The sequence below is a fragment of the Glandiceps talaboti genome, chromosome 10 (genome assembly GCF_964340395.1).
Source record: "Glandiceps talaboti chromosome 10, keGlaTala1.1, whole genome shotgun sequence".
Taxonomy (NCBI): Eukaryota; Metazoa; Hemichordata; class Enteropneusta; family Spengelidae; genus Glandiceps; species Glandiceps talaboti.
The window spans coordinates 5,455,581-5,468,222 of NC_135558.1; the positions used below are offsets into that span (position 1 = coordinate 5,455,581).

Consider the following 12,642-nt stretch of genomic DNA (forward strand, 5'->3'; position numbering starts at 1 on the left):
TAATAAAGACTACAAAGCTACATATATTACATATCACACGTCGTAGAAAACACTATATCTAATCTTGACATTGACTCTTGCAAAAACAACACTGGAAAGGACAAGGGTTGACAAGGACTTAGTTTCGTGTAATCATGTTTTCAAATACAAAAATAGCTTGTAATCTTACTGTGACCTCAACATTGTGTAATTACATCACATCAATAATCTGTAAGTAGATTAAAATGAGTGTTCATTGACAGAAACTACACCGCTGGTACGATTCATCAGGTTTCGTTGTCATTGCAGTGATCTTGAACTAGGTTAATGATGTAGAAGGTTTGCACTACATCATAGGGCAGATGATCAGGAGAGAAAAGGCCGATTAATCTATGTTACCCCAAAATGAGGCAGCGTCTATAACACAGCATAAATCAGGTGCCAGGCGCTTACATGAAAAAAATAACTAGCTTACGTCCAGAAACACTAAAGTTATCTATTCCACAGAAAATTTTTCATACAAGTTCTCTGGTATTTTTGTTTGAGAAACAGACATGTTTCAAACAAATCACTTGTCCTTCAGTGCAAAATCCATGGCTAGATTAAGAAACATTTTTGTATAGCAATTTGTACATTCGCCAACATGACTTGGACTGGGGTTATGTTTTCACCCCTGTCTGTCTGTCTGTCAGTCTGTCTGTCTGTCCACCGGCCTGCCTGTCTGTCTGTCCGTCCGTCCGTCTATCAGTATGCCGTGTATCTCAAACTCCATGGCTAGATTATGTTTAAACTTTGTGACAAATTGCCTATGAGACAAGGTCCAATTATTTAACTCCAGTGGATATCAGATTTGATAAAACTGTGGCATTACTATCATTACAGTTATTCTGGTAGCACTCTGAGACAATCTGATTAAAACCCGATGTAGATGTCGGCTAATCGTGCATTGCTATCTTACCATCGTTATTTAGCTTGAATTGACCTTCGTAGTACATGTTTACGTTTTTAGCCTGATCGCCTGATTAAAATCCGATGTAGATGTCGGCTAATCGTGCATTGCTATCTTACCATCGTTATTTAGCTTGAATTGACCTTCGTACTACATGTTTACGTTTTTAGCGTAGAGGAGGCGATCAGGCTAAAAACGTAAACATGTACTACGAAGGTCAATTCAAGCTAAATAACGATGGTAAGATAGCAATGCACGATTAGCCGACATCTACATCGGATTTTAATCAGATTGCACTCTGAAAATAACTGCGGTGATTTGCATTATTAACTTATTAACGCCTCTTCCCTCATTGACTTACTACTACAAAGCTACACCTAAATACTTATTATTAGCATGAACTATCTAGCTATAACCCATTAGGGTGCCTTTCTTTGATATTTGAATAGTATCACTAGTTTTGAATGTTCAGCGTTTGTGGATGTGTGCACTATACGGAGTGCCCTCTGTTCATTCTGAATGAACGCCCTGTTACCGTTTTTACAGCCTTCAGTGATTGGCTTAGATCATGCCACATGGTATGGGCTAGTTTCCCATATTGACCTAAATTTGCATACATCGGGTACTAGTTTTCTATATGCCCTAGGGCAATAGCACTAGAACTAGCACAGGAGCCCTACACTATACCATGCTGTGCTATGTGCTATCGTCATTTGCAGACTGTCGGAAGGGGCTCAGCGTTGCCTCATAAACTGGTAAGATTTTGTGTTCATGCTGGGGAAAGAAGAGTTCCAAATTTTTGTGAGGAATCAAAATGAAACAATGCTTGCAAGTGTTAAGAGGACACAGTAGAGCTATGTTCGGTCGCCGTCAAAAAATTCTACGTTGTCATGGTTGTAGCTCGACGGAATATCGTGTTCTGTTATACATGTTATAGGTCTTAAGAAGCAGTTCTTTCCCTTGGCTCTCAGTCTCCGGAACTATAGTTGCAACCTAAAGGCCCTCGTGGTAATATACGTCGACTAGTTCCTCATAACCAGGCAATATTAGTGTTACTCATAGCTACATCATTGACATGCAGTGTGCTTGTCAAATAAGACAATAGTTGGTGTATGTGCGTGTGAAAATCTAACACGATGCATGTACTAACACGAACATTAATAAATTTACTAGTATACTATTGTATAGTACCTTATAAACACGAATGCCGCATTGTGTATAAACCTATTCATGCTGAAATTTGATAGACGAAAAGACAACTAAAACGAGTGGGAGCAGCTCATAAAATGTCAATTAATTATCTGTAAACAAAAAGACCTTTAACAAAACAAACGGTTAACATTCTCTATTTTTGCTGCAAACACACATCTTGTAGCCTTAAATTCTATTTCTGTTCTTATTCACCTGAAGCCTCGGTAACTCTCCCCTATTTTGACAGGCCACTTAATAGCTTCATTTAGCTTCCGATGTTTACTCGATCTATCACATGCATGCAGGTTTTGAGTTCAGAGCTAGACATTGTAATAAACTGGTATTATAGTCTGACAAAACGAAGTGTCACTGCCAATCTTTCAATTAATATGTTATATATTTCTGTACATGTTGACAGAAACATTGTTTGCATATTGTATTCATATATGAAACGTTTAGCTAGCTTGATGGATTTAAAACCCTTTATGTGCCTAAGTTTACAAAGACTTAAATTATTATTGCGTTCGTAAATGATATTCCTCTCTACCTTGAATAATGTGAGTTAGAAATATGTGCAGATTACTCCAATATGTTTTCTAGTGGAACTTCTTGAACACAATGTTATTAATGTACGTGTGGAAGTGGCGTTGGACAGTCGAATGTATCTCAATATTAGAAATACCAAATCAATACAAAAAATACCGCCATTTCATAGACCAAAAATTTGATTTGAAGCTAGAAAACCCAACTATTGAACCTACAAAATGTGACAAGTTACTTGGTGTTTACATCGACGAAAATTTTTCACGGAATGAAATTTTTTTTTAAACTACGCTCAGAAATTAACTTATTATTCACCTCTTAAACTGCATCAAGAAGTATCTTCCGGTGTCTATGATCTGAGAGTTCTTGTCTACAAAAGTTATAATCCCTCATCTAGACTTCCGTAACATTTTGGGGCGTATGTAGTAAAAGTCGAGAAAAAAATGCACAGACTACAAAAAAGAGCAGTAGGATACATCTTTGACACTGACAGCGATGCATAAATGTAAAACTATGAATACCATACAAAATCACTCAAAGCTTATCTTTTAAAAGGCCGTCTGTTGTAACCTGTATGTGCTGTTACCTTTAAGTACCTTTTAAGTACGCTCACAGCCATAATAAATTCAGAAAATTAGGTCGATCAAAAACAATGTTAATTCCCACACTGAGCATTGGATTTTTGAGCAAGGTCTTACGTTTTCTGGAGCAAATATTTCGCTGTTATCTTTCTGATGTGGCTGTCACCAACATTTTATGCCAAATGTAGTTACTTTTGCTGTTTACTGTATGTCCTCCCGTTGTATTTCATATGTCCTGTCTCTGTTGTTTCCCTAGAAGATTGACTTGGGCTAAACTCTTTGAAGAGAGCTGAATGAATGAATGAATGAATGAATGAATGAATGAATGAATGAATGGGATGGATGCATGAATGAATGAATGAATGAATGAATGAATGAATGAATGAATGAATTTCTTCAAAGAATAGAACTTGCAATTGACATTTTCACTTTGCCATGCAAATCCTTTACCTGGTGTACACAGTTCATTGAGAAAGTCAACTGATCCTGGTAAAAGTAGATAAAAGCATAGCACATGAAACGTTTGGTTGTACACCAAGTAAAATAAGCCATTCGTTATCTATATTATGCATACAGATCAAGCTAAATATTAGATGTATGCAATCAAATTAATCATTGTAAGTTAAGCAGCACTCTGGCAAACAAATGTGAATATGTACACACTGTAATGAATGTATTGCTAAGAACAGCTACGTGAGATCCAACCAGAGATATCAGTATAACAAAAAGATAAATTCATGTTTATCGTATACACGATACATTTAGTAATATACTCTGGATATGTATATACACACGTAATGATTCATACACGCACGCACGTGTGTGTGAGTGTGTGTATGTATGTATGTATGTATGTATGTATGTATGTATGTATGTACGTACGTACGTACGTACGTATGTATGTACGTACGTACGTACGTACGTACGTACGTACGTATGTATGTATGTATGTATGTATGTATGTATGTATGTATGTATGTATGTATGTATGTATGTATTCAGATATGTTCAGGTGTTAACCTAACATTTCTGTATCTCGCCAATATTTCCTTTGAAAAAGAATATTTATTCGAAACGTCGGATTTTACAACTATTTATACAGACTGATTTATAGTTCCATATGCATTTCTATGTATGTATGTATGTATGTATGTATGTATGTATGTATGTATGTATGTATGTATGTATGTACGTATGTACGTATGTACGTATGTATGTATGTATGTATGTATGTGTGTATGTGTGTATGTGTGTATGTGTGTATGTATGTATGTATGTATGTATGACTATGTACACTGACTCTGTATTCAGTGTATTCAGATGAATTTTCTCACGTACGTTAATCTCTTCTTTCAGATGGTACAGCATATACATGATAGTGAATAACTGTACGTGACTTTGTTGAGCTAAGATGTAATCTTGGTGGAAACTTCGACGTTTTCTCAATGATATGAAGAGAAGTATTTTAGAAATGGAACTGCTTCGATGTTTGATGCAAATATAGTGGTTAAATTGGTTAAGTTTTGAAAACATATCTTGGTACATTTCTTTTCTAAGATTTCACCAAATGGCATCAACATTGTTTAGAAAATGTTCAAACCAGCTGACGAGACCCCCCCCCTTTTCGAGATCTCATACTCTCCCCTGTTATTATTATTATTATCTTTATTTTGCAACCAAACACAAAGAGGTGGTTGAAATCATACAATTTAAAATCGCAAATACACAAGAAAACACTGACTAAAAGAGTACAGACATCAAGGCTAAAACGTTTAAGAATGATTCCTAATGAAAGGTTACAAAGCTAAAGAAAGGTAAGACATAAAAATATACTGATTATTGTTAAAAAGGTCTATACAAGCTCGAAAACATTCTGTCAAGCCATCATTGGTAATTATACAAAGCGTATGGTATGAAACTGTTTTTGAATCGTTCGGTTCTACATCTGGGAATACTATATTTTTTTAAGTGACGGGTCTTCCTTGTTGAGGTTGGATTGATCAAGTAATTTAATTTGTCATTACTAATGCATATTTTCCCAAAAAATGATTGGCATATTGTATCTCTCCTCTGCGTTAGAGTTTTGATATTGGTAGGGACACATTCCGGATATGTCTGAAAAATGATCCGGAATGCTCTTTTTTGTACCATCTCAATTTGTTGTGCTTGATCACTTGTAAGTGCATTATGCCACAGTGGACAAGCGTATCCTACCACTGGTCGTATAATTGAGGTATAGTACAGCAATAAGTGCTTAGTACTCAATCCTGATCTCTTGAGAAGAGTAAGAAAATACAACCGTTTAGATGCTTTACTGTATATATAATCAATATGATCTGACCATGAAAGAGTATTATTTATCATTACCCCGAGAAGTTTCTGAACAGTGATTCTTTCGACGACTGTGTCATTTATTTTGGTGAGGGGAATTTCTCGTTGGTCTTTCTTAAATGAGATTATCATGTCTTTTGTTTTGTCTGAATTTAATTTCATATTGTTTGCCTTAGACCAGTCAGTTGTGTAGTTTATTGACTGTTGCATATTACTCCCAGTTGATAAAGTTTCGGACAAGTGGTATCATCCATGAACTTATGTGTTGGGCTAGATACCTCATGCAGGGCCAATCCCCACTGTCCTCTCCACCTGGAAAAATCTAGTGAACACCCTGAATTCGAAATTAATACCAAATATTGTGCTATTAGCACAATTTAAATCAGATTGGTACTGAGGAGTAAACTAATGATGTTATTGTTTCTCCATGTAACTCACATCCATGTAACACGATCGGAGTAATGGAATATTAGCAATAAACCACCCCTTAGGGATGGTATACCATGATATTTTGACCAGTTAATATCGCTCGTGTATATATTGAGTTCACTGGTCAAAACCGAGTGGTATACCATCCCCAGGGAGGTGATTTATCGCTATTATATTATACTAGCACATTTGGAAAATCGGAAACCAGATATTAAAGAACTAACGTTTTATGGGTTCATTTGCTCCCCCCCCCCCCACTTGATCGGCCCAATAAAAGTAAAATGAACAAACCGCCTGTTTGACTCTAGTATTGCTTCAAATGCTTGGCTTCGCCACTCGGTGGAGTGAGAAGCTGAGACATGGTGACATGTTGATTACAATGTGTATTTATGGGAGTTTAATACGTCAGCAGTTCGGGTTTATGGATTTCCCACTCGATTGATGACTGCATACTCTAGAACAGGATCCCCGACAAGTTTCTATTTTGATTAGTGGTAAGTCTGTCAATGTGAGCTCTTACATTTACATTATTTTTATGACAGGACACGTACCTGTTTCCACTCCAGCTGAGTCGATAACCATGCATGCCTTGACCTTTAGTAAGTGATGATTTGTACAATTTAAAAATACGCGATTACTCAGCTGCTTTCCAAATGTCCTTATGAACTACTCTGTCCCATTGAGAAAATTTTCCTCTGACATTTTGCAGAGTTCACTCACTGAGCCTTGTGGACTACAGCGTTTGGACGTACCGGAGCAGACGACAAAACATCAGAATTTGGACGGGTGCCAACAGTTCATTTCGCTATTTTAGATGTCTTGACCAACCAGATCTCTCGATTTGCACCGTCAATATACTGGTTTTATATAATAGCATCTGATAGGTTACCGAAACCATGACCTATTGCTATGTGATATGCATACACACAGTAGAAAGGATTGACGAAGGGATGTTGATAACTGTATGATCATAAATGTCAAGGCTGGTCGCTAGTATATTGGCAAATGTGAGAGGGGGACACTAAAAAAAATTGTGCTGAACGGGAGAGGGGTACACAAATTTTGTGAGCGAGGCAGGGGGGTAAAATTTTGACGGTTCTTCGTCTATTCCTCCGATCCCCCAGCCATAAATAATTATGGCTCTCGTACAAATACATTTCGCAAATAAGCTGAAAGATAACTTATTATATAATTATGAGTGTTCGCTTTAAATTTAAAAAAAACATACCCAACAATTAAGTTAATAAAGAATGAATAAATAAATTACAAATTAAATCTGGTAGAACTTCTTGTATATTTTAAGTAAAGTGTACTTCAAGGAAAACTTTAATTTCCCAGTGGAGTAGTAGGTTCACTGCCTGATTGTATGAATCCGCGGACTGCAATTCTCATCTACAGTTCAATTTGTATTAATCCGCTTACTCATTCGGAACATTTCGACGCAAAGCTAACATTGATTTCGTTACGTTAATTATATAATAATGTAAATATAAATAGTCTGTTATATTAGCGGGAGCAATGCTTATATCATCAAATTAAACCAAACAACATGTACGAATTCAAATGATATTTCTTTTGGTCAAGAACTTCATTATCAAGAACAGAATCGGACATCTGTTGTCAGAGGTTAGTTTAATAGACACCTTGCTACTGTGATCGGTCTATGTCTGTCCGTTGTGGTTTGACAATGTCAACAGCTGGTGAGATATTCGTGGCAGAACAGGAAATTCAGCGATAAGTTGTTGTTTTTTAAATCAACGACTACCAATATAATCTGCAACATTGTGGTTTTGATAATATCGACGACACATGCATCATGTACGAAAACCATTCATCTTGAATTGAATTCATTCCTTCGACTACATGTATGCCTACGTCACTTCTTTTTCAATATGTTATCATAAATCAAACAAACAATTCATATATATGATGAATTCAGGGAAGAGCGACTAGAAATGTAGTGGCATAAAAATTACAGTAGATTCGATGATTAAAAAACTTAGTGACCCAGGCTGGTAAATATGCTATATATTGCAGTCAGTGATGAGGGAATTAACCTTAGAGTGAACTTGCATGCCACTAAACCATGGAACTATCCATCAAGCTGTCTATCTTTGTATGTGTAGCTTTCCAAACCTCATTGCTTGCAAAACTATCTGTCTAGAGTTTAATTTCGGAATAATATTTCCCAAAGTCGGACAAAAATTCAAATCTCCAAGACTGACCTTTTAACTTGTTTTAAGACCTGATGGCGACAGATGAGTAATGGCAAGATTTCAGTCCTAGTATTCGTTGGTACTAAAGTACCATGTGTATTTATGCTTTCTAATTGTAGATATGGGTATAAATATATTAACAACAAACCAGTGCACAGCATATGTTGTAAGGTTATATGGTCTTATATGATGCACACACACACACACACACACACACACACACGCACGCACGCACGCACACACACGCACACGCGCGCACACACACAGACACACACACACACACACACACGCGCGAGCGCGCACACACAACACCCCCACCACATACCCCCACCACACACACGCACGCACACACACACACACACACACAAACCATTATTCATTTGAAGTAAAATGTAGAAACCAGAGATGATGGAGTTGGTATTTGTATTCATTAGTCCCTCTCTTGTAACATTCTCGATAATATTGTGGTCGCAAGTGCAGAATCAATATGGCCAGAAGTAGAAGTGGGTAATAAAGTATGTTATTAGGCAACATCTACAGACCACCTGATAGTAATGTGGTTGATTTTATCAACAGGTCCTTTGTGTAGACAATTACAAAAGGAAATATAATGACTGTGTTATTGTAGGGGACTTAATGTAGATATCAATAGACTCCCCGGATGTGTGTGGAATTTATTAGACACTCTGGCATGTTACCTACCATTTTGAGAAATAATTAATACACAAACAAGAATAACAAGAACTTCCCATTCCACCACTGATTATCAATATACAAACATGTCAAATGGACCATTTGTAACCGATACAATTATAACTAATATCTCAGACCATTTTCCAATATTTGCAAACACACCCGGCTGCAACTTCAGGCCGTGAATATTTTAGGGACTTTGCTACTTTCCGTGCAGAGGTATTCAAACTTGATTTGGAAGCTGAAACATGGGCCTGGGTGTTGAGTTGTGACGGTGTCCAAATAGCGCAACAAAATTTTAGAAAATAAAGACAAAAAAGACAGAAGGACAAGGAATGGATGACTATCGGAATTAAAAAGTCGATCAGGACTAGACTAAACACAAACTTTACAAAAAACTGATCAAGTGTAATGTTAATGAAAAATTGCATATCATTACAAAGTGCACAGGAACATCATCACAATTATTCTTAGGAAGGCTAAACAGGAATACTACTCAACACGTCTAGATCTGTCTTTAAGAGTGTCATCAAAACACATACAATTTATCATCCCAAAGCAAATAATTAACACCTGTAATGGAACTGAGGAAATTCACACGCGAGCCTTAAAGGTCATTGACCAAGATTTTAATACCTTCTTTGTTCGGGTAGGCATCCGGCTAACAATATACCCCATAATGACCAAGCCAGTCACACAATAAGATGTCGAAAAAATAATTGGAAATATCGATATCCGTAAAGCCACGGGACATGACAGTATCTCTTTTAAACCGATTCGAGTGGCCAAATATGACACATCCATTTCCCTTGCTCACATCATTAGTCTATCATTTTGTTTGGGACAATTCCCAATTATCTCAAAGTCGTCCGAGTCTTGCCTCTCTTCAAATAGGGTAACAAAGAAGATTTTGGTAATTATAGACAGATCTCAATTCTTCCAGTTCTTAGCAAAATCTTTGAAAAAGGGTGTTAATAGATAATTAATGAATAACCTAGATAAATATGACAATCATATTGTATGACCATCAGTACGGTTTCAGACATAACCATAGCTGTAAAGTTTCACTTGTAAATTTGATTCACAACCTGTTAGATGAAATTGATAAGGGGCATTTAACAATTGGTATCTTTGTTGATTTTTCCAAAGCCGCAGTTTCGACACAGTTAATCATACAATATTAATTTCAAAACTTGAGCACTACGAAATACGTGGTTTACCTTTACAGTGGTTTAAAGGTTACTTGCAGTGTAGAAGCCAGTATGTTAGCATTAACAACACAGATTCCTATTAATAAATATTACATGTGATGTACCTAAAGAATCAATTCTAGGCTCGTTTTATTTTTACTGTATATAAACGACATCTCATCGTCCCCGTCTGTCTTTACTTGCAGGCTTTACGCGGACGACTCAAATTCATTTCACTCTTTCGAACCCAAACAATTACGTATCACTTAGCCAAGCTGAACTCAAATTTGAGAAAGTGAATAAATGATGTAATGCTAACAGACTGACCATGAGTAGTGATTAAGAGTGAACAATTTAAAGTAGACTTTCAGTCACTGATTCAATCATTCTTGGTGATAACATTTTAAAAGAGGTTAATAGTACATCTTTCATTCTAATTCTCCTTGACAATAATTTGTCTTAGAGTCAACATATTTTACAGACAAAGGGAAAAGTATATGTCAATTAAGTGGTTATTTTCTATAAGTAAGGTATATGGTTCCACATTTTACTAGTACTCTTGTCATGCGCTATAACACTTTCGTAATGCCACATATTAGCTATGGGCTAGAAGTTTGGGGAAGTGCGTATAAAACGCACTTTAAGGACATTTTACTTGTACAAAAGAAAGATTGTTTGGGTCATCAATGGTAGTAAATATACAATGCGCACACAAATTCCCTTTTCAAAAAATTTCATATACTTGGCATTCAAACAATATGAATTTCAAGTAGGTGTTTTTGTTCATGATGCTCTAAACAATAAGCTCCCACCTAATTTCAATAACTTCGTTTCTTTTATTGCACATGATCGTAATACTCGCTGTAAATTGAGAGGAGATCTCTATGTCCCAAAATATGATAGCTGACTGGGCCAATCTTCAATTCAGTTTGCCGGTCCTACGCTATGGAACAAAATACCAAATGATAGCAGAAGTATCCCTGACAGGGCTAGGTTTCAAACAGAATATAAGCTGCTCTGAATTCTAAGTCAATATTAAGGTAATTGGTTATTTGATAACCATTTTTGGGGGGCATTTTACCGTCTCAGTTATTTTATTTATTTTCACTTGTCGTAGTACGATCCTATCACCGTAGTGTGTTTATTAGTGTTATTAATAATATCATTGTATATATCTGTTGTTGTTGTTGTTGTTGTTGTTGTTGTTGTTGTTGTTGTTGGTTTTCGTTAAAAATTTGTAAGTAATGTTATTTATTTTGAATAACTACAGTCACCACTGTATGATATGTAATTGACACTTTTGAAATCCGAGTGGCTAGGCTCATTTTCTTTTCTCAAAAACTGTTTTCTAGTCTGTCGCTCACAACCATAAATCATTTTCTTTTTTTGATGTTTATGTTTATTTCTTATTTGTACGTTATTCTGTGGGAAATAAATTTCAATTTCAATTAGATACGTGTTTTCATAAAGTGGTCTGAGATAGCGATAAAAAATATCAAAATATACCAAAACCGGTTGGCAGTTACTTTGCTCAAGAAAACTCCAATCCATTCCGAGTTAAATTCAAGAAAAAAATGTCAAGGGTCACCGTGCAATGGTTTGGGAAAGATAGAATAACACTTTGGATGGTGTGAACCATACTTCTCATACAAAACATAGAATTTTATAACCTTGAATAGCGTAAACCTAAACAGGTCTCACAAATTAAGGGATAAAGAAGAAGAATGCTAAATTCACTAAATAATATGTTTGAAATTATATTACGGCGCCTTCAGTAATTACAAGGTAGGGGGCTTGGGGAATGGGGGGGGGGTACTTTTTAACAATCGGCCACCGGGGCAGGGCCACATTTTACTTTGACTAATTTGTTTAGCTAACTTTTAATATTTCGTGACTTTTGCATGATCCCACTCGCTGCCATCATTTCCAAATCCTACAGTTACTGCTAACACAGCCACAATTGTAAAGTACCATCATACCATATCATTGAAATGCACTGAATTAACTGTTAGTTGTTGTGTAAGGAGAGGGGCGGTATCACAGTAGTAAAAGGGGGACAGCGCCGCAAGATTTATTAAGGATAAAATTAATGTGGTGTTACGGTGGAGTGAAAATGTTGACATCGTTGCTGATGAGGTTGTCAGTTGTGCGCTCATAGTCTTTGGGAGTTCTGGCCTTCAGCTCAGCCAATTAGATCCAAGCACACAGGCATTGATTTAATACAAGCACAACCTACTGTGGTTGTAAATAGTGGGAGGCGGTATAATTTTAAAAATGTTTTTCATCGAAATATTTGAACGGGGGAGGGTCATATTTTAGAGAAAGAAAATTGAGGGAGGGTCACTTTTTAGCATAACGGACTGGGTGAGGGTCACATTTTATGCTACAGACTGGGGTTGATTTCACTCGCCCCCCCCCCTTTAATTACTGAAGGTTCCCTTACTTTCTTTATTGCCGTCAATATTAGTGTAGGGTTGATATTCTTTATGTAGAAACTGAGACCACTACCTTTATTTGGTAGTATGAGTTTGGTGGAAGTG

The 12,642-nt window shown here is 36.4% G+C and overlaps 1 protein-coding gene across 1 annotated transcript in view; it reads right to left on the minus strand.

Moving 5' to 3' along the window:
- LOC144441299 (short transient receptor potential channel 5-like) overlaps positions 1-12,642 on the minus strand; it is a 58,047-nt gene that overhangs the window by 39,674 nt on the left and 5,731 nt on the right. The gene's annotated exons all lie outside the window — the stretch shown is intronic.